General features: G+C 35.9%; 1 protein-coding gene across 6 annotated transcripts in view; it reads left to right on the top strand.

The window, feature by feature from the left end:
• Nucleotides 1-1,774: 1,774 nt before the first annotated feature.
• The window catches only part of LOC137240791 (calmodulin-lysine N-methyltransferase), a 244,633-nt gene continuing 228,081 nt past the window's right edge, over nucleotides 1,775-18,326 (top strand). For 2 of the 6 annotated variants that reach the window (XM_067767537.1, XM_067767534.1), the window contains exon 1: nucleotides 1,775-2,093. The gene's annotated coding sequence lies outside the window, so the exon portion shown is untranslated. Of the gene's footprint in view, nucleotides 2,370-18,326 lie in introns of all 6 variants that reach the window. The other 4 variants (XM_067767540.1, XM_067767536.1, XM_067767535.1 and 1 more) reach the window with 2 other exon arrangements.

The raw sequence follows: 18,326 nt of genomic DNA, 5'->3' as shown, positions 1-18,326 counted from the left end.
GATTGCATTGTACACACATTTAGCAGGCGAAGCTCTGGCGGTCCCAAGTTCCTCATGGAAATGGAGGGTAGGGACGGTATGACCTCGAAAGTTCAACGTGTTTACATTAAATAGTTCCCGTGATGGTCGGGCTAGTGCTTGTTGCCAGAGCATACCGGATCTATATCCGCCAAAATACCATTAACATCAATAACACTCCACAAAACCTTCGAGGAATCTCTTTATCGCTACAACAACAGGCCGAAACTGCTAATACAAAGGACTTGCCAAGTCTTATCGTAGGATTATTATATTTCAGAAGCGAGTTTATGGTCACCAGTACATCGGAATTGATGACTTGGATAAGTTACTTCCTAAACGAAAAAAAAAAAAACAAAGAAATCCATGTGGCACCTCACCATCGGAAGTTTTCAACCAATTCAGCTATTCCAGATTTATTTGGAAATATGACAGGCAAAATACGATAAGCCACAACAAAATTCTAAAGTCACTTGGTGAACGAGCCTTGGGAAATGGCTCAAGAAAGGCACAAGCAATCAGAACAAACATTAAAAAAATATGTGCGCCGATATGGTCACCTCGACAAAAAAAAACGTAATGAGATGCACTGTCAGGGGAATGTATTCGTTTGAGGCTTAAACATAGCTTGGGAAGTGTGTCTTAGATAATTAAATTTGAAGAGAACGATCAAATGCCTAACACGCAGTTACCGTTAAGGTCTATCCTTAAGAGTTAAATCTGTGTTAATGAGCAATAAGCGCTTGAGTCCCGTGTATAGGGCTTAGGCGATTACTACTTCTTCAATAATTCTTCACAAATCTTGCAGTTGCATTAATGGTACGAACACTTTCCGTTAGTTTTTTTGGGTAATACGAAAGTTCCAGTGTCTTGCCGGATATAAATTCGGTGCGACCGGGCATCAGCACCTTCAGGTACTAACTATCTAGCTCGATTGTCAGACGCGGATCATCTACCACCTCTTATCATTTAATGTCGTACTCGCGGCGGTGTATAATTCTTTTTGGTTCAAAAATTATTTTTTATTGGCTTTATTACTAATAAAAGAAACTAATGAATTGGCATTACTAAATTCATTAAAAAACAATAAACATAAACTAATAAAAAAAAAAAAAATTCTCGATAATTAGCAAAGCGACCGTAACCGCCAACAACAAGCTCATAGGCATATTTGTGAATCCATAAAAAAATACTATGCACAAACACATTCCAAACAGACTCAGTCATTTATTCTGCCCAATACGCCCATACGTTCGATTGCTGTCGCATTCAAACCTCCCCACAACCCCGTGTCGTACAAAATTCTAATGAATGAAAATCTACGACAATGAAAATATACGAAAATCACTACAAGCGATGAGTGTTCGATATTGGCTGTGCGGGGATGAGAAAACTCGTAGTACAGCGTGGGAGCAATGCTCGCTCGTTCATACAAGTGGACTGGTTCATACATGCTGGATGTAGTTCGAACCACAAACATTACAAACTACCTATACGCAGTCCATCGAAAAAGTGAGTAACTGCAACATATGCAAAATTGCAAAGTGGGTGAGTGAGGGTAGAGCAAAGCACATGTGGTGTCGCCGCACAATAAACACCAACAACGAACATGTTGTGAATAACTGTAATGTGGTTGTACGAAACTTCATCGAAAGTGGGTAAGTGTAACACGAACGAAAAGCTTAGTGCACAATTTTGTTGGCAATTCTATGAAGCGCTTGATAGCCAACAAACAGTTCGTTGTGAAAGTTGTGGCGTTGCGGATGTGTGAAAAAGACCGAGGACGGCGGTGATTTTTTTGAAAATTTTATGATGTACGGTAAAATTCATACATTTTTTGCGTGAAGTGTTTATCGGGACCCATTAAATAGATATACGCGCGCGACAAGATGGGTATGTGTATGTTAACAAATGTCCCAGTGTGTTTATGAGACATGAACTGGATGAAAAAGTGACAAATGCTATTTCAGTCAAATAAAAAAAAAAATATTAATAAAAAAAAAATTCAAAATTGGGAAAACATAAAAGGTTAGCTAAGTGAATGCGAAAGTAAAAAAGGTGGTGATTGGGGAAAGGTAAAGTGTTTGTAAACTTAGAATAAAATTAATGTTTTTGAAATGAAAAACTAGGTGAACCGAATTCAAAAAGTTCGATGAAAAGCGTACTATATTTTAAAGTCTATTAGATATTTTGAATTGTTGAAAAAGTGGGCGAATAGTAAATTAATAAAATTAATCAGAAATTTTATAAAAAGTTTTGGGTTTTAATTGATTGTAAAGCTATTATACAAATCTTGCCATCAATTAATGTGAATTAAATGAGCAAGCTGTTTCTACTTAAGTAAATATCAGGTAATTTTAAGTTAAACAAAAAAAGTTTTTACTTATATTTAAGAATTCATGAGCTTAACACCGGCTTATAATAATTGAATTTCAATTATTATGTTTTTTCTAAGAGAAACTGAAAAGAAAGAAACATTTACTGGCATATTGCGATGGACCATTTCGAAAACCGCCAACGTAATCATTATCAGGCAATTTTGTAATGTTATCAAAGGTTTCACCGGGATTCGAACCGTGAATAACATGGTGAAACTGCAGTAGCCTTTAACCAGTAGGCCATCCTGCTGGTATTTGTTTTCATGTTTAATTCAGGTTTTCTCATTTCTACACTAACTCTAATAAGCTCATGAATTCTTAAATATAAGTATAAACTGAACACACCATTAAACAAACATACATAAAAAAGCTTTTGTACAATATAATTATTTAATACATTTATGGAAAATTGAATAAAAAATTCCGTTTTTTTGTTTTTAAGTTATTTTTAGGGGTATTATTCTTATCTTGTTTTGGATCTTAGTGGCTTAAGCAACAATTATATTTTCGATTTATGTACATATACTGCCATCTTCAACAAATATCTACCCGGTCGGAAAATAAACAACGTAAAATGAATCAGCTATATTTTACTTTATCTTTCTACGCGTTTCGGTATATTTCGCACCTTCCTCAAAGAGATTTGGCATTTCTTTACAAAACAAGTAAAACTATTCCAAATAAAATCAATATTTTTAACTCGACCCAAGTGATTTTGGCAGTTGCCTCAGCTTTTCTTCCTTTATGATAGCTGGCGATAATTGGAAGCCCCAAGAGAGACAACAATATGCTCTAACTCAGTGGATGTCTTCCTTTTAACTTGCATCATAAAGTGGGTGTCGAAACGAATACATTCTGGGTCGGATCGTTTTTATACATTAGATTATATGACCTGGCCCAACAAGTACTTGGACTTTCACTGGTTGCCTTATGTTCATGTTTGCGTGAAGTTGAACTATACTTTATTGGAAGAAAGCCGCTGGAATTTCGGTAATGAGCACAAACCTTACGGATATTTTTTTGTGAGCTCTTCAAATGCATATTTGGATATGCCTGAAGAGACCTAGGCCAAAAAAGTCCCTCAAAGTGCAGTAAAGAGCTGGGGATTCTTCTAAAGCAGGTGAGTTATATTTTTGAGTAAGCAAAATTTATAGATTGTGAGGACAGTTCGGAAAAAAGAATTATTAACTGAGATTATACAAACGAAGAATCAGCAAAGCATTCCGATTGGAAATCTTCTGTGATGTGCAAAAGACTTTAAGGTTGAAAAAAGTCCAGTGCAGGGATTCAGAGACTAATAAGGGAGTACAATGCAATTTTTCACATACTAATACACAGTCTCTTATTGTCCATCAGGGATTAATGCGGTAGCACTGGTACACAGTCCGGCCACGAAATGAGTAGGGAAAGAATTGATGACTGATACAAAGATCGAATGGGCAGCGAATACTTGTTCCATGTCAAAAGCTTCGGATCCAGGTGGAATATATCCTGCCTGCTGACTAATCAACAAAATCAGTAATCATAAGTGGCGAATTCCTTCGAAAAAATACCTCTCAGATGGGTCGGAAGCTTGGGAAGATGTCACTGTTAACAAAGTAGCCATAAAAAATGCAATGGGACTTATGCATCTGGCCAGTTTAGGTGGGCAAAAAGAGATTTTCTTAAACGTACATACGTATCCCGAGAGAATTTTTGCAACATATAGGAGTACCCTAGTGCTTCATGCTTTAACGTTATTAGTTTTGCTGTCAGCTGGTCCTGAAATAGTGCTAGTGCTAATCTCAAAGCTTCTGTTTGCTGCATAGGCCTTAGGAGTTTGCCAAGGTTGTTTGTACCAAGTGTGTTTGCACTCAGATCAGAGCCATATGGTAGCGTGGGTTATCTTTCTGATGTTTCCTATGAAAATGCTTCGCAATGGCATCTAAGATGCCATGCTCCTTACCGTGATTTCAGGCTTTTCAGAATTTCCGACGTCCACCTCGCTGTTCCAGAAATAAATGAGAAAAAAGACACGATATCCAACAATGCCTAAAACGCTGGGATGGCCAGTTTTGGCGTGGTATACTAGTGAAGGGTCTAACTCATATCTTCTTTTAAGGTTAAATTTCTAGCAATGTCTTCGATACCAACTTCTAGTCAGGAGTATAACCAACGCTTCTTTGCTGGCAGCTGGCGCCTGTTAGAGTCTAGCCATTTTTGGTGCATACCATGACCTGAATGAGCGTCTCGTGTGCTTTGTTAGTTTCATTGGAGCTAAAGATCCATAAACCAGGAACGATAATTGACCCGTCTGCTGTCCCGCAGGTCAGTTTTATAGTCCGCCGGCTCTCTAAGATTTTGAGTGTCGCTTTGAGCATGATACATTTTAGAGCTTTGAATGTAGAAGAAGAATTTTCCGGGCTTAAAGCAGTTATATCTGATTGATAGTTCTCTAGCGTGTACGAACGCTGCAACTCGTAGTATTGGGAGTCGGTATGCTGATGCTGAGTTTAGGTGCCTTTTATTTTTTCCAATTAACACACAATGTATCAGTAAATAGTATGTTCCTTCCTTAAAACTGAAAAGATATGTACATTAGGGTGGTGGTTATAAATCAAATAAATAAATTTTTCCACTCTCATCCTTTTAGAGAGTAATACCCAGGTCAAAAAATATTATATTCTAGTTTTGGACCTTATCGTAGATAAAACAAGGGACAAAGTTAAGATTACTTTATAGAGACGCAAAAATTAAAAATATTTGTTTATTATTATTATTAAACAATCTTTACCACCCTTATCGGGACCAAAGTGCTAGGTATATTTGTCAAAAAGGGTGGCACTGAAAAAAAATGGTTAATGTGATTTATAAGGGCCACCTTAATGCCCTTACTATACAAATCGCATTTGGCGAAGCTATTTCAGCGACATAGGCATGTTTGATTTGTATATAGTCATGTGTATAAGTATTATGTTATTTATATAAAGAAACTCTTAAAAATCTTAAATATTACCAAAAAGGAAATCTCAAACAAGTTTACGATGTTGGTGGGGTATTTCGGAGTTTGAATACATAGGCCTATTGTTTTCAAGGCCAGGGCGTATGAGTAACATTAATTACAGTGAACTAACTATACTGGAAATCCAGCCTTAGGTAGCGCTTATAGGTGCAATACTAAAGATGAAAATTTCCAAGTTTTATAATTTTTATACATTATTTCTCAAAGCTTTTAAAATATATAAATATTTTAAAAATGATACCTCGTCCAAAAACCGCCACACTCATATAAATAACAAAAAAAAAAAAAAAAAAATAATAATAATTTAAAAAAATATGCATGTGGCGAGCCAATATCGCAAAACCATTTCATTGCCAAAAAAAATTTGTTGTCATCATGCCGTTGCCGCATTGCTGCGGTAAACCGGAGTAGCCACGCGTACGATTTCCTCAACAAGCGGCATTAACAACAACACTTTCCGCAGCCGTTGGCACGGCCCATTTCCGCTGAAAGTACAAGTTAATACATACATACAGACGTATTTATAAAGATACCGGATGTCAGCGTATACTAAACAAGTAACCACAAACACATGTGTTGCTGCCGCAGTGAAGTACATACATTTACACATATAGCTGCATTGTTGTTTTCCGGCTACTTATAGATATATGTGTAAACAAAAAATAGTACTACATTATAGTATACAATTAAAATAGTGCATAGCTGCAGTATGACGTTTTTAGTACAGTTTTAGTAAAGTTCAAGAGCATAATATTTTACACTACTGCTGTATTTTGGAAGCCAGTTGGCAATATAAGGTCGACTCGTCTCTGAAGGGCACATATCATAAAAAGGGTCCATTTGATGGGAATGTAACTCCACAAAGCATTTCAACCCAATAACGCTAAAAAAAACAGAAACAAAAATAAAATAAAAAATTCAAGGTTGCGTTCATGTTAGAGCCTTGCTAATTATGAGGGGAGTGTGTAGTGTTCACGTTGAGGCAGACGCATCTTCACTCATAGCTCTATTAACATTATGGCATAGAAGTTCCAACAGAAACGAATTCTCTTGTATTTAAATTAATACATTTCTTTAGCCATTTTTGTGTGAAAATATCAAATTTTCGAAAACGATTGTTTTTGTTTTTATCGGCCTATTGATAAATGATTCAAGGTTCGATTCGAGCTCATGGCCAGAACAATAATTTTGTCTAATGATAATAATTGTTATTTTTTTAATTTTGCTAAATTTGAAAAATTGTATTTTGTTTTTGGAATAGTAAGTAGAAAATTTTTCACACAACCTGCCATAGCTGCGCATTATCAGTGATTTGCACCAGATGGCGCAACACTGAATAAATATAGTTGGTAAAAAGGAATAGAAGTGGCAAATTTGCCAGTCAAACAAACCACCGCTGTATAGCTAAATGGTTAGCGCAGCATGACTAAAGCGTACTTATGACGAAGGCTTAGCAAATTTAGAAAAATTAAAAAAATAACAATAACTATCATTATTCAAGGTTCGAATCGAGCTCAAGGCCAGAACAATAATCTTTTTCTAATGATAATTATTGTTATTTTTTAATTTTTCTAAATTTGAAAAATTGAATCAATTATCAATAGGCCGATAAAAACAAAAACAATTAATAATTATCATTAGAAAAAAATTATTGTTCTGGCCTTGAGGTCGAATCGAAAACGTTTCTTCAAAATAGTTTGCACTTGCCTATGTACATTGATGAAACCAAGGCATTGAGTATTCAATATTTAATTTCATTTAGGCCTTGTATGAAATGTTGTTGTTGATGTTGTTGTAGCGATAAAGACACTCCTCGAAGGTTTTGAAGGTGTGTTATCGATGTTGATGGTTCTTTGCCAGATAAAGATTCGGCACGTTGCGGTAACAAGCGCCAATAAGGTACGTGCCCGAGCATCTCGGGAACGATTTGGAGGGTTTATAATTCTACTTTACTTATTTAAACGTTGTTAGATTAGAAAAATATAGATATAAGTTATTTTTGAATTGTTATATCAAAGAAAAAAAAATTTTGATTACTTTGATAACTAATATTACATTACATATTGTAACGAATTTAGGGAAACTCCGCTTATTTTACACCTTCTACTAACATTCGTATCGCTAAATTGTTGAACAAATAACTCCCCTATTCAATAATGCAAAATGGTCTTTATTAGACTACTTTGAAAGTACTTCACAATAACACTTATAGTTCGCAACCAATAGCGTGCTCAAATCAAACTGATTACTGACTACTCAGCTTGTGCTGCTTTTATACTCTCTGTGGTCTCGTCAGCCCGTTTCTCCTTAGGTCTAGTAACTTCTCGAAATTCATGCTTGGGTACCATCCATATATGTACATGTATATTTGTAGTTTGTATCCATATGCGTGTGTATATGTGAGTACTACTTCTGCTGATGACGACATGCGTTTGTGAGTATCTCTCTGCTGCCTTGCATGTATGTGAGTAAATGATGATTGATTTGATGTACACAATAGTGGCAGCTTACTTTATTGTTTTTGTGCCTTTATTTAGTTAATATCAGATTAGTGATGTGAATGAATTAGTGATGCTAATATTCGTCACAATATAATAAAATAAAAAATATTAAAAAGATTTTTAAAAAATAAAAATTTTCATTTCATCATAATAGATTTAATATGATCACATTTAACCTTCTGGCGTGGAGAGATTATTCTCAATCCATACGGAGCTGATAGTCTCGCGTTATTTAGCAAAGCCTTATTAGTTCAGGATCTAATTTAAATTCAGACATAGCAGCATACAAACAACTCCTTTTCGCGCTGTCAAAAACTATTTCGAATTCTATAAAAATTGTGCGGGTCAATTCGTATCGTAAAGATCTAGTCGATTAGATTAACCGAATGGGTGACATAAGGCCATTGGCCATAACGTCAGTTAACTTTACGACCATTTCAAATGGCCACAAAGTCAATTGAAGCTTTGACCATAAAAAATAGCCACAACGCCAAATATGAAATGGTTACAATGTCTACGATATTGACATTAAGATTATAATGCTTTTATAAAATGGCCATAATGTCAAATCTTTTTTTTTTTCAAGTGGCCAAAAGTTCAATTACAGTCATGATTTATTGTTTTCGCTATACATTCTTTTTTGGATACGGCGCTTTTTTCCGGATTTTGGTCCCATCCTAGTAAAAAATCGTATACAATTCTGAAGAGTCAAATTAAGAAATAGCATTAAGTCAATTGTCCTAACAAAGTTGTTTCTATCATTAAAAAGAGAGGACTGTTGAGTCGTGACGGGCATTCGGACTGGGCACTGCCTTCTGGCGTCACATGTACTTAAATTAGGCTTGGTCAGTGATAGCGGAAGTGCAGCTTGGAGGAGGAAACGATCGAGCATGTTTTGTGCTCTTGCCTTGGGCTTGCTAGGTTAAGACTGCAGCTATTAGGAGTGATTCAGTGGTCAGATGTAGAAGCAGCAAGTGGCTTAAGTCCTAAAAACTTCTAGTATTTGCCAAGGGGGCGGAGATATTTTATAACATAAGTCCTGGTTTTTCATAGGGTTTTTTAGTTTGGTCGTTAAAGGTGCTTCATCTTTTTAATGTTTAGAGGTGCTTCATCGCAAATTTAGGTTTTCCATACAAAGCATATAGGAAATTATATACAATTTGAGGTTGAACTTTCACCTCGACTAGTTAATGAACGAGGCAATTTATAAAAAATCTTTTCAGACTTTGTTCTTAGGCCGGTAAATTTCCCATAAGAATAAGTATAACCATTGATTTGAGTACTAAGGGTCGGAGATCTGGTCAACTTTTTATAAAAACTTATAAGTTCTATATACGATTGAAATTGATAAACTGTAGTCGTGATAAGGCAACTCTAAATATTGAAATATTATTATTATTATCATTATTAGACCTGGAAGCACTGCGACTTTTGCGTAGATCTATTGTGCATGACATTTCAGCCTAATTTTGTATCTGGAGGCTTTTAATGTATCTAAGTACCTATTAAGGCTGTTTACTCCATATCATGTGGGGTTAAAAGTCACACCACCTACATGGGAAAGTCTCAGCCTTGCCAGAGCGACGCATTCGCAGAGAATGTGAACCGGCGTTTCATCCTGCAGCTCACAGAAACGACAAATTTGAGTATCGGATAGATTTAACTAACTTCAGTGAAATCGTAGATCACAGTGTCCCGTATAGTACCCAGTGAGAGTTCATAGGTCCTCCCTGCTTAGATTAATGAGTTTGGCTACTGCTTCCGTTGCCGGAAGTATGAACAGTGTGGCCTGCGTTTGCCTTAGGCATTCTATCCAGTTACGTCTGAATTGTTTTATTTCCCAATTACTTATGGATTCCCTAGTGTGTGCTTTTGAGTCCACAGAAGGGCTCTGGATAGAATTCTGCTGTAGCACCCTGCTTTGCTAGTTAATCTGCATGTTCATTACCTTCATGTCCCTGATGTCCCGGAACCCATACTTTGGCTCCGGGTCATTAAGGATTTCAATACAGTTATCCACTAGCTTAGATGTAACTGTGTAGGATTGCAAGGTATGCAGAGCCGCCTGGCTTTCCGACATAATGTAGATGCACTTCGAGGATGAGCCTATCCGTAGACATTCTCTACTGAAAACCTTTATTGCATGGATTTCTGCCTGAAATATGGTGGGGTAGCAACCCATTGGTATCGATTTCTTGAAGTTTGGCCCATAGATGCCAACTTCCGTTCTTCCGTTATCGAATTTCGATCCATTCGTTAACCAGACTTCTGAGTCAGGGTCATTATATGGATTCCCTGTTTTTCAGTAGGTTCTGTCCACAATTTTTTTTATTACTTTCATATGCCCTATCACGTTTCCTAGCTTCTAGCTTGAAGTCTTAGTGCGTCTAGTGTTGCCTATTTCTCTATCAGAATAGAGAAGGTAGGGATTCGCACTAAAGCACTATGTGCATCAGCAGGGAACGTTCTCATCACACCTCAGGGAACGTTCTCATCACACCTCTTATGCCAATGCAAACTAGTCGATGCAGTTTGCTTAGTTTTGCTGTTGCCGTTCTTTGCGTGGCCTTTGGCTTTACAACAGTATTGAATGTCCAGTTAACTATTTTTGGAGATATCTCCAATGTTTTGCCATAGAGTCGAGTACAGGCGAAGAACGCTGTTGTTGTTGTTCTTGTTGTTGTAGCGATAAGGTTGCTCCCCGAAGGCTTTGGGGAGTGTTATCGATGTGATGGTCCTTTGCCGGATACAAATCCGGTACGCTCCGGTACCATAGCACCATTAAGGTGCTAGCCCGACCATCTCGGGAACGATTTATGTGGTCACATTAAACCTTCAGGCCATTCCCTCCCTCCCTCCCCCAAGTTCCATGAGGAGCTTGGGGTCGCCAGAGCATCGTCTGTTAGTGAAACCGGATTCGCCGCGGATAGGTGAGGTTGCCAATTGGATTTGGAGAAGCTATATATTGCGCTGGCAACCTGAAAGGTTGCGCTACACAGCCCCTTGAATCTGGTATTTTAGTCGCCTGTTACGACAGGCATACCTACCGCGGGTATATTCTGATCCCCTAAACCGCTGGGGTGCGGCTTTATTTAGGATAACATCCAAATGAGCATTCCACGTGACGGTTCTATCCAGTGTGACCATTGAGAATTGTATTTTAGTTCCACCAAGGGATGGTTATGGGATGGATGCTTTCCTTCTCCGGGTGAAAGGCACTATGACAGTTTTGTTAGGATTGATAGATAGTCCTTTGGTATCGCACCACCTCTCTACGATGCGAAGGGCTTGCTACATTGAAAAAAAAAGGCTGACATATTAAAAGGCTATTATTTTAATGTCCCGAACAATATTTTCATTTTAACAAAAATAAAACAATTTTTTGGCCCACCTTAGTGTATATGCTCATAAAATTATTTATGATATCAAAATAAATCAAACTATCATCACGAAAGCAGCCAAAGGGTTTGGCACTTAAAGCTACGTTTCTATACCACATATTACAAAAATGTAAATGAACACACACTAATGCATTTTGCTATTTTTGCGCTTTGGCACATGCACTTTTCACATTAAAATAATGCAATTTTTCTTAGTCTTGTCTCATAATTCTGATTTTGCTTGTATTTTAATTAAAAAATATTTCATGCTAAACAAATTATTATTAAACTAACATTATAATGTCTGTCATCAGCGCCAACAATTTTGAAATTTCCGCAACGATGCATTGCAACAAACATAGATAGCCCTTACGTGATTTAATGCGCCAGCAAATTGTGAGCAAAGGTAGTTGCGCGTTAAGCTACAAACAATCAACAACCAATTGGGCGGCTGGCTAGCCGAACACCCTTGAAGGTCAATATTTGTTCGAAGTACTAAGGTTGGTTAAAATAAGCACATTATTTTTATTAAAAAACAACAACCAATTGCACGCAAACATACATATGGGGTATTCCATCCCATTTCGACCAATTTTGAACCCGATCCCTTTAGAATTGGCTGAAAGTTTTTCTTCTTTTTTTAGCTTACGAAAGACGTTTTTCAGAATTTTTTCAAATTTTTTCATCCAACTCAAAAAAAGTTATGAATTTTTAAAAAAACACCGTTTTTGTTTTCAAAATGCTATAACTTTTTCGAAAATTGACCGTTTGGGATCTTTGTTTTTAAAAAAATTTGTTTTTAAATGTACTTTTCGAAAAAAATACAAAAACATTTTTAAATTTCTTTTTTAATTTTTCAGTTTTTCGAAATCTTTCGAATTTCGCAATTTTTTTTTTTTTTTTCTCATAAAAAACTTCAATGAATTCTGCGATCATCCCCACTAATTCCGGAGTGGGCCGATTTTTTTATATTTTTTTTTTTTATTTAATTGAAAAAAAAAAAATTTACAAAAATAAATTTTTTTTTTATCAATTTTATTTATATAACAAAAAATGTATGAAAATGATTTTTAAGTATTCTTTTCTTTATATATTATGGTAATCTAATATTAAATTGACTCGTTTACTGTGTCAGTCATTAATCCTAGTTATTTTAATCGTAGATTACCATAATATATAAAGAAAAGAATACTTAAAAATCATTTTCTTACATTTTTTTGTTATATAAATAAAATTGATAAAAAATTTAATTTTTGGAAATTTTTTTTTTTTCAATTAAATAAAAAAAAAAATATAAAAAAAATCGGCCCACTCCGGAATTAGTGGGGATGATTGCAGAATTTATTGAAGTTTTTTATGAGAAAAAAAAAAAAAAAAAAAAATTGCGAAATTCGAAAGATTTCGAAAAACTGAAAAATTAAAAAAAAAACTTTAAACATTTTTTTGTTTTTTTTTCCGAAAAGTACATTTAAAAACAAATTTAAAAAAAAAAAGATCTCAACGGTCAATTTTTGAAAAAGTTATAGCATTTTGAAAACAAAAACGGTGTTTTTTTAAAAATTCATACCTTTTTTTGAGTTGGATGAAAAAATTTGAAAAAATTCTGAAAAACGTCTTTCGTAAGCTAGAAAAAGAAGAAAAACTTTCAGCCAATTCTAAAGGGGTCGGATTCAAAATTGGTCGAAATGGGATGGAATACCCCATATACATGTCACCTGCAAAGACGGGTGCCGCTGCCGATGCGTAACATTTTCGTTTCATTATTTGTGGACTGAAAATACATGTCACGCTTCGAAGTGAAATTTTTGTTGTTGTTTTAAATCACCCTTAAGATCAAAACGCTTAAAAATATCCATCACCTATAATAAAAAGGAGTACAAAAACTACTTTTTAAAAGAAGTGAAAAATCCTCAAAGCGAGCATTTCCGTTTTTGCTTGCGTGTGTGTGCATTTCAGCGATTTTACTTTCATTCAAGCTTCTTTGCGTAATTACGCACCCTTTTTTATTCTGTCGACAACAGACACCGCAAATCTAGTGAGCGAAAAGACAAAAACAAAAGTCGCCGAATTATTTTGCCATCCTGTTTGAATGTTGAGAGTAACTGGAATTAATTTGTGGCTGCTGTGTTACGCCATAAACAAATGAGCCAAGATCTAGCATTCCGGAATTGTTGTATTTGTAATCGAATTTGAAAAAAAGTTTGATGACGTTGCGCTTTTGAAGTTTTTCGACTTATTACATTTCTCTCATATTTCGCTACCAGTCCGGAGTATTTAAAACTATTACCTGAGTAAACGACTACGCCGGAGTAAAAAGTAATTGTTCGGAGTATATTTTTTCTTCCTTTTTGAAATTGAATTGATTTAGTTGCTTAGCAATCCGTTCGATTGTGTTTTTGCCATGAAATATTTCGCAGCAAAAAAGATATCTGCTTTATCAGATGCACATGGAGTCGGGCTAAAACGTGTAGGATGACTAATTAATGCTCCCATAAGCACACCACATTGTGGAAGAAAAGTGGGCTCTATCTCCCCGGATATTGATCGCGAAAAAACATTATTTCTATTATTTTATCTCTTAATGATAGTGGGTCTTGCAGTAAATGTGGACAAGACGAAGTACTTGCAGTCATCGGGGCCTTTGTAGCCACGTCACTGTTGACGGATATAAATTCGAGACTGTGAAAAATTTCGTCTATTTGGGAAGCAGCATTAAAAGCAAAAACAATGGCGGCCTAGAAATCAAACGGAGAATAAGTCTTGCCAACAAGTGCTTCTTTAAGCAATTGAAAAGTAAAGTTCTCTCTCGACGAACGAAATTCTCGCTCTACAAGTCACTCATCGTACCTGTCCTGATATATGGCTCGGAATTATGGAAGGTGTCGAGAGATGATGAGATGGCTTTTGGAGTATACGAGCGAAAAGTTCTCGGGAAGATTTATAGTCCTATCCGTGATGTCGACTGCAAGTATCGAAGTAGGTATAATGATGGCCTATATGAGCTTTTCGCAGATATGACGATAGTGCAGCGTGTAAAAACAGAAAGCCTCGCTAGCTCGGTCATGTTATACGGATGAACGAATACGCTCCGGCAGTTTGTAAATAAAGGAAAGAGAAGACCTTCACTAAGTTGGGAGAGACAGTTGGAGGAAGCTTTGACCTCGTTTGGTGCTCCCAACTGGCGACTGTTATCGCAAAACAGGGTTAGCTTACCTCACTGACTCAACGTACTTCATTATATATATAAAATTTCAAGAAGTGCTGTATGTTGAATTTTGGCGGGATTTCAGATCGCGTCAGGACACATTTTGTGCTTACAGTTTATTCCTTCTATTCTCATTCCGTACGAAAAAAGTACAAAAACTGTGAGTAAAATATGAACAAACATATCTTAAGACACGAACAATGAATTCGCGTCATTTCATCTAATTGTCACTTGTAAACAATCAGCTTTTCATACGTATGAAATGTAATACTATTTAGTTTTCAACTCGACTCACATAAAACTTTGAGATAAAAAATGTAGTAGGAGGTAAGAGTGGAGCAAAATAATCCTGTTGGAATAAAGTCTGAACACTGCGTCAGCAATGAAACATGTTGTCAAAAGCGTGACGATAAAATTTATTTCCCAGCCAACTATGATTTTTTGCTCTCTCATTTTTTAATGCCGGATCGGTTTATTGGTTCATGGTGTTACGCGCTCAAGTGTAGAGCAGAGCTCACAGAGTATATTAATTTTGTTCGCATAACGGTACCCCGTAACGGCATAAACTAATTGAGATAGATATAGACTTCTATATATCTAAATCATCAGTATCGAAAAAAAATTTGATTGAACCATGTCCGTCCGTCCGTCCGTCCGTCCATCCGTCTGTCCGTTAACACGATAGCATGAGTAAATTTTGAGGTATCGTAATGAAATCTGGTACGCACTCATCTCAGATCGCTATTTAAAATGAACAAAATCCGACTATGACCACGCCCACTTTTCGATATCGAAAATTTCGAAAACTGAAGAAAATGCCATAATTCTATACCAAATACGAAATTCTAGAGTCACCCCTTTATGGCGATATCACAAAAAGGCTTACACCTATAGAACTAAGGCCCACTCCCTTTTAAAATACTCTTTAATACCTTTCATTTGATACCAATGTCATACACACTCATTCCAGGGTTACCCTAGGTTCATTTCTCTACATGGTGATTTTCCCTTATTTGACAAAGGATGAAGGAAAATCGTTCCAAAAAGCCTCACGCTTTGTCCACAATTTCGGATAATGATAAGGAAATGCGTTCAAATTTAACCAAAATTTCATATTTAAAAAAAATATTCAAATAAAACAAATTGATAGCTGAAGAAAAATAGCAAAAGCAAGTTGCTCCACTTTTTAGTACTACCATTTGTATGTATCCATGAAAAAGAGAATTTTGTCTCCAAATCTCTCAGCTGAGTATGTAATGTTCGATTACACCCAAACTTAGCCTTCCTTACTTGTTTAAATTTTTACAAAGAAACCTCGCAAAGCTGACGTCTCAATTAAGTGAAGATACTAATTTGTACCAAGTTTTTTTTTTGCAATAACGAACCTTGCTTTCAGCGGAAAGGAACCTCTCACAAATTGATTTTTGTTCGTCGAGAGAGAATTCTACTTTAATATTGTCGCCTTAGTTCCAAGAAATATTTGTTGAGAAGACTGGTTCTCCATTGGATTTCTTTCTACAGCTACACTATAAAGCAAAAGGGTTGCACAAGTTGCACCACCGTCTCCAGCATCCATGGTAGCATCTTTGATTCGAGGTCGTATTTATTACCACAAATCGATTTCCATACTCCTCTTTGTAAGCTTTGCAGCCTAGTTTGCAATCGTTTCTTAAATTCAGATACTTGGTACTACACGATAGGCCGTTTAGCCTTTTCATTAAAAAAAAAATTTGACTAACTCGTAAGAGTAGCAGATTCCTGTACAGGGGGCGCAGTTACATTTCTCCACGATTTTACTCATCAACATGTAGGTCCATCCGCCCATTTTGTAGGAAAAGTTAAAAGTAGCACGACGAAAATTGGAAAATAAGCTCGGCTTAAGTTCTCTTCGGAGGTATATCGCGTTTTGTATTTATTTTTTATTTCTTTACTCATCAATGAAGGGTATGGGATCGAGGCGACGATCACCCACATCATCAGCGTTGGAAAGTCGTTCCAATATACATCATTTATCCACTCTGTTGGAAAATCAACAAACCAAAATAAGTATTTTATTTGTTCTGACAATAATTCACTTTCAGTAAGTGTCCGCCTGAGGGAAGTTTTACTGTATGTATACACTTTGTGTTCTTGTATTATGTGGTGTTCAGTCTGTGTTTGGCGCAAATTAAAATAATCCGCGGATGTGCAAAGTTTTTGCCCGACATATATACAAATATAGTTGTACTTGTAAGAGCTTAAGCTGATTGCGTTACATTACAGCGTGCCATAATCTCTTGTTTTTTATGCATGGGCGCTATTGTATCTATGTATGTATGTGATCATGCGATATCTGCTGATGATTGAATGGAGCAGTGTAAGCAATAATCACATAATTTGTGTAAGACCATTGATACACCGCATCGCTTAGTCCCGATTACCTAAGCATCTGATCCAATGCAAAACTTGACTTTGTAACATGGCTGATTTGAGGGTTTACATTGTAGGTGTTAGTGATCAGTACTGCAAAAGAAAAAAAAAGAACAGATTGCAAAAAAATTTAAAAAATTATGAACTAAACGTTATTATTAGTTATTTAATTAAATTAACTAAAAAATTAAAGGAAATGACACAACCCCAGCATTGAAATGTCTTTTGTCGCTGAACAAGTTCTGCTTATCAGAATCGTGATAGAAAAGAGATTCATTAGCACCAAGAACATAATTATCGTTCAATGTTATTATCTTAAATTGCCCTAATCTTCTTAAATCTTGAGAATTAACTATAACGACTATTTACCATATTTTATCAAGTTAATTACGAATTAGCGAGTAGTACATCAAAAACACAAAATTAAACAATTTTGCAATCACGGAATTAAAACTCGTATGTAAACTAAGTTCATTGCAAAAGCAAACACCTCTCCCTTTTTACACGAAATGGTTAAATAAATATTTAACGTAAGCATTGACATATTTGGTCCCTCCCCTTTTACGTCTGGGTGAATGAGTTGAAGATAAAAAGGATACACATACATACATATTTGCAACCAAAATTTTGAATAAGTATCACGACGCTTGAGCTTTTACCCTAAGTGTGTTATTTTCATTTTTCATTGGAAAGCGTTCTTACGTGGCAGCTCTCAAACTTAGCTTATAACCCAGGAACTGGATGTAGTATAAGCCCCAATAACCCGAAGGGGTGAATAAAGGGCCAAAGGCTTTGTAGGCTCCGGCCAAGAAAGTATTTGGCGCCGCAATTTGAAAGCAGAGGAAGGGAGAGGATTCCACGGAGTTGAGAGAGCAGGTGCGGGGACCTACCTTTGGCGCTAGCAATTGGCGTCTTTTATCGCGAAAACAAGTATAGCTGGCGTGATTAACTACGAAATGGCTAAAATCACTTAAGCGGTAAAGCTGATGATGATGACAAAACTTGGGAATCAAATGTGATTTTTTTCAATGTCAGATTCATCTAGCTGTAGATGATAAATCTATGCCAAACAAGTAAGGAAGGCTAAGTTCGGGCGTAACCGAACATTACATACTCAGCTGAGCGATTTGGAGACGAAATAAGGGAAAATCACCATTTAGCAAAATGAACCTAGGGTAACCCTGGAATGTGTTTGTATGACAGGGGTTTCACATGGAAGGTACTAAAGGGTATTTTAAAAGGGAGTGCGCCATAGTTGTATATTGATGGCGAATCTAAATCATAAATAAAATGAATCGCAAATTTTTTGATTTGAAAAATTGAAAATTTAAAAATTATCGCTTTAGTATCGGAAAATTATGGAGTTTTTAAATAAAAGTAATAGTTTTGTTATCAAAAAATTACTAAGCTGTTATTGAAAAGTTGTCAATGTGT

The sequence above is a fragment of the Eurosta solidaginis genome, chromosome 2 (genome assembly GCF_040869045.1).
Source record: "Eurosta solidaginis isolate ZX-2024a chromosome 2, ASM4086904v1, whole genome shotgun sequence".
NCBI classification, from domain to species: Eukaryota; Metazoa; Arthropoda; class Insecta; order Diptera; family Tephritidae; genus Eurosta; species Eurosta solidaginis.
The sequence above is the reverse complement of the archived record's forward strand: the minus strand, read 5'-3'. Positions and strand labels throughout refer to the sequence as shown.